General features: G+C 45.2%; 1 pseudogene; it reads left to right on the top strand.

Moving 5' to 3' along the window:
- Nucleotides 1-240: 240 nt before the first annotated feature.
- The window catches only part of LOC103581540, a 7,838-nt pseudogene continuing 2,526 nt past the window's right edge, over nt 241-5,552 (top strand).

Below are 5,552 nucleotides of genomic sequence, written 5' to 3' on the forward strand. Positions count from 1 at the left end.
CAATTAATCAGTATTCAACCTGAGAATTTGTCACAAAAGCCTTAAAAATGAGAAAAAGTTAAAGTTGATTTTACGTTCATGTTCAAACATTTTGCAGAAGCCAGATGAAGGATTTGAAATAGGTTTCATAATTTTCACACAAGTGCCTTTCAAGAAATATGTAATTCACTTGGAGCATTGTAAATAATAAAAATGCTCTCATCTACTGCTCCAGTTGCAGTACCACTCCCGTTTAAAATCATGGAAAATGGGAACATTACCACATATTTTATTCTTCTAGGACTCTTTAATGGCAGCAGAAGCCATCAATTTCTGTTCATGGAGGTTCTGACGATTGCTTTCACCTCCCTTATGGGCAGTGCCCTCATGCTTCCCCTGACGTACGGGGACCACCAGCTCCACAAGCCCCCGTGCTTCCTCCTGAGACAACTGTCTTTCGTAGACCTGATGCTGGTTTCCACTACCTTCTGACTAGGTGACCAGAAAGAAGTCCATACCCTCTGCTGATTGTGGGTTGCAGATATTCTTCTTGGTTACTCTATGTGGTGGATAGTGCTTCCTCCTGTCAGCCATGTCCTGTGACCGTCATATGGCTGTTTGCCAGCCCTGCAATACCGCATCCTCATGAGCTGGCATTTATACCTGAGAATGACTTTGGGATGTTGGTTCCTGAGGTCATCTGATGGGCTCATGCAGGTTGTTGCTACTGTGAGCCTCCCATTTTGTGGTGCACACGAGATCAACAGTTTCATCTGTGAGTCCTCCAGGCTGGTGTGTTTGGGTGGCAGTGACATGTTTGTCTTTGAGTATGTCACATACCTCTGCTGTGTGTTAATGCTTCTGGTCCCCTTTTCCCTCATCCTGACCTATAGTCACATCCTCACTGCTGTTCTGCACATGCATCCTACGGAAGCTTGCAAGAAGGCTTTTGCCACCTGCTTGTCACATTTGGCTGTGGTGGGACTCTTTTATGGATCTGCCATTATTATCTACATGAGACCCAGATCCTACAGGTCAGCTGGCCAGGACAAGGTTGTGTCAGCATTCTACGCTGTCTTCTCCCCTGCACTCAACCCCCTCATGCACAATCCAGGGATCAGTGACATCAGAGGAGCTCTAAGAAAGTGGATTGGTCAGCGGCTGCTTTACATCAGAGTTAATAAGGCATTAATCTTCCCCATGTTTGATGGCTATCCAGAGCGATTAGGTGGGATTTCCTAAAGAGAAAGCATATTTATTTGTACATTTGCATCTTTTAAAAAAATCTGTTTTACTTTGTATTGCAGACAAATCTCAATGTTTGGATTCATTTACTGAGCTGTTATCACCACATCAAATTGTTGATTGCTAAAATTCTGTGAATCACAAACCCTTAGCAAAATGTTTCTACATCATAGTCTATAATGAATTGCTCTTCAAAGAATGAATTAACTATTCAATCAATTTTGAAAATTGATTGTTGCCATTCATTTCAAGTAGAGGTACAATTTTTACACAGTAGAATGCTCCCATCCGAGGCATTTCTTTCAACCAGTTGCAGCAAGTACCTGCACTTCTAACTCACCAGCAATATCAAGAGACAATGTCCATCCTGCCTGAATGGGCCCTCTTGTCCTTGTCCAGGGAAAGCCTGCCACCCGGCATACAGCCACTGGTCTGATTTTTATTCCCATCTTTCAGTTTGTCTTATCCTAAAATTTCTTATTAATCAAAACTAACAGTAGGTTTATTTTGGGGGGTTGTTTGTTTGTTTGTTTGTTTTTCATCTGTTTCTTTCTCTCAGCTTAATTTATTTTTAAAGATTTCTCCAAATTTTTATACTCATCAGTAGTTTACTCTTTTTAATCACTATTTGTATTCCATTTTCTGGATATATCACCATTTGTTTACCCATGATTTTGTTGATGGACATCTGAACTATTTTCATTTTGGAGCAGTTATGACTAAAGCTCCTTTTTGTGATCATATGTTTTATTCTCTTGGCTGATGTGTGATGAACTATTTAGCAAACTATTTTTCAGTGTTTGTTCAATTTTTCACTCCCACTGACAATACACACAAGGTCCCCATTACTTCCAATAGTACCATTATTTTTTATTTTACCCAATTCTAGTAGGAGAAGTAGTAACTCATTTTGTTTTAATTTTCATTTTCCTGGTGACTAGTGGTGTTGAGGACTTTTGCTTTAACTTATTGCTTGGTTGTGTATCTTCTTTTGTGAATAGCTTATGTGATCCTCAGTGCAACAACTTTTCTGGGGGAGATAATGGGAAAACCAGTATTCCCATTTTAAAGATGTGAAAATGGTCAGGGAGTTTACATTCCCCGCCCAAACTCCCGCAGTAAATGGTGCTGCTGGTGTTCTGACCCAGAGGCTATTTCTCTCGTCATGCAACAGTTGGCCTGAACAAAGGGAAATGTCTTTAGAACTATGTGTGCACATGCTCACAGGCAAATGTCACAGACCAGAAGCCAGCGAGCTAAGGGCAGTGGAGGGCAGGAAGGCTGGCCCAGCAGGGGATTTCTACCACAGTCCTGATACCAACTTTATGACAAGGATCGAGAGACATCGGGAGAGAGGGCTTCTGGCCTTAGTTGCTGTTTTTGTTTATTTGTTCCTCCTTTTAAAATTCTTTTTTATGAGGCTGCCATAAAAACACTCATTAGGCAGTGTTGATTTTCATTAATGTTTATTCTCCAAGAGCTTAATCAATCTTCTGTGACCAGTGACCTCATCCCCATGGGAGAAGAATGCTGTGTAACAAATTAGCTTTACAGACTGTAGGTAAGGCGTACAGATGGGAGGTAGCCCATGTTGCCAAAACAGGATGTGGATTAGTGGTTTAATACACACAAAAACAATAGCATTACACTGTCTCCTTGTGTTACCAAAATGCATCATTAGGATGCAGCTGTCCTCTCTCCCCGCTGCACCCCCCCGTCCTTCCTCCCTCTCCTTCCTGTACTCACTTTCGCCCTCTGTGAAATCTGAGCTCTGAAAGCACATAGAGGCAGCAGCACATCTGCAGCCAATAGGAAGGGAACGCAAATCACAGATCCACACGGGTAAGCAGGAGGGGAGATCCACACGTGGCCGCCAGTGTCAACCCGGAGCCTAGCATTTGCCCCCGGAACCAGTATTATTCAAGGTAAACGAGAGCCTTCACTCCCACGTGTATCCCCAGCCAGGCAGCACTTGGCTGAAACTCCATTGGGCTGCTTGCTTTCTGCTGTTAATTAAGTATTATGTCCCTGCCAGGTGGCCTTTCCAAAGGCAGGTGTCCACTGGATAGGTAGCCCAGTCAATCACTGGAAGGAGCTTTGGAGCTCTGCATGAGAAGTCAAGCATCTCAGGACAAAGGCAGGTCAAAGATGACCTTTCACTGTGTCCCAGTTTTGCGCAGGGCTGTGTTTGGTGGCACCAACACACAGTGGGAACACACAGCCATGGAGTTTCTGCCCCAGTCAGTGCTGGCTGGTTGGCTCTCACTCTGTTGTATGGATGGTGGGAACTTCCTCCAGTGGACCCTGGACAGTGGGAGCCGGAGTGACACTGGGCACCAGCTCCTCCACAGCTGCCTCCCAGTTCTATCTTCTGAAGCAGAGGGGACAGCATTATTGTTGGTATGTGTTGAAGAAGGATGGTCCAGAGACAGACTAAGCTGATCACGGCTCCACAGTGACACAGCCAGGGGCCTTGAAGACTAAAGCCCATCTCTTCCAAGGGGAGGTGCACAGAGATGTGGACATGGATGCCTGCAGATGCTCCCAGCCCTGCTGAACTCTTCTCCTCAAGCCAGATGGCATGGCTTATACAATAGGGAGCCTTCTCCCTCATGCCTCCTGCTCAGCAGTCTGCAGTGCAGTCACATGCCTGAAATCAGGCCACTGCTGTCAGCTCCACAGCCGCACATCCCAGCCTGGCTGCAGAATCCTGCAGAATGGGCTGCATTTGTCAGGGTGAAAGACACTGCAAACGTTGGTCTGTGGGAATGAACTCTGCTGTGAGGAAGAGGTTGGTAGGGCCACAGGCTTTCTGCTTGCCCTCCTCTTCACTTATTTAAATGCATCAAATATATGTTGAGTGCCTACTACATACAAAACCCTGTCACAGGCCCTGGGGAGGACCAGACAAGGGTGAGCAGGACATAGTCCCTGACTTTAGTGAGGCCCTTTTGCTTGTAGTTTTTACGGATGTATGACTCTTTGCTAATTTCTGTGTTTCCTAAAGCAGTGGCCCATTAATTCTGTGCTGCCAGTTCTTTACTCTCAGCATACTAGCTATTTAATTAGTATCCACAGCTGTGCCCATTGCTTAATTGGTCTTCCATAAAAATCTGATGAATAACAAATAAATGGACTTCTTGGGTACAGCCATAAATATAATCCTTTCTAGTTCCTGGGAAAAGGATTCCTATCACTCATTTGCTATGACTTCTTGAGCACCCTGGTATGAGACCTGTGCTAAATGGGTTAGATACACTGCCTCTGACCTTTACAACAATCTGCATGGTGCATACTTTGTCTCTAGCCTACAGATGAGGAAAGGGAAATGCAGAGAAGTTAACTAATTGGTTTAAGATTATAACCAGAAAGAGGCCAATCCAGGATTCAAACCCACATTTTTCAGACTTAAGAGCCATGGTCTTTCTTCCACTGTTTGCGACCAGGCAGAGCAATCTGACCATCAGGACAGAGTTTCCACTCACTGGTTATTAGAAAAGAAAAGTCTAACAGTGAAGGTGAAGTCCAGCTGCTGCTGGGATAGTGACATCTCGATGCTGTTACACATCACTTCCTAGGACGACTGTGACTCATGGGCCAGGTCAGGGCTCGTATCTTCCTCTGTGCCTCGGGTAGCCCTAAGCCAAGGCCTCCCATTACCTGATAGAGGATTGTGGGTGCAAGGTAGTGACAAAAGCAGGCAGGCTAACTCTCTGACGGGGCACAGCCTTACATTGAAACTCATACTCAGACATTTCCCCAGATCTTAGAACTACTCCCCAAGAGTGGTGACTTTCAGCTGCAGCCGTCTCTTAGGCTGGAAGCGAGGCAGTGACCTCAAGGTGAAAGTCTCCGTATCCCATTACCAATCCAATTACCTGGCACTTGCACGTTAGATGGGAACTGCCAGACCGGAACCCTACAATGGATCACGTAGTCCTGTGTCTTGTCTCTGACAGTCGTCAGGCCTGAGTGTCTCACTCAGGTGCTTCTTGCTGTCAGTCTGCAGACACGCCAGCATGCTTTCCTTTCAATGAAGATAGAGCTGGTTACAGAGAATGGTGGCCAGCACAGAAACCCACTGAATCACTGTGGCTCCCATCCAGCTGCAGCCGTGACCCTGGGATTCATTAATTCATTGGACAAATATCTATTGAGCTGCTACTAAATACTAGGCAGTGCTATGCACTGGGGATACAACGATGTGCAGTCTCCGCTCTGACGGGCTTTCATCGCAGTAGGAGAGTGCAGGCAATAGAACAGCTGCACATATGTTGTGACAGTCATTATGAATACTATGGAAAAAACAAAGCATGGTTAAGAGGATG

This window comes from Galeopterus variegatus, unplaced genomic scaffold (genome assembly GCF_000696425.1).
Source record: "Galeopterus variegatus unplaced genomic scaffold, G_variegatus-3.0.2 Scaffold13294, whole genome shotgun sequence".
Classification (NCBI taxonomy): Eukaryota; Metazoa; Chordata; class Mammalia; order Dermoptera; family Cynocephalidae; genus Galeopterus; species Galeopterus variegatus.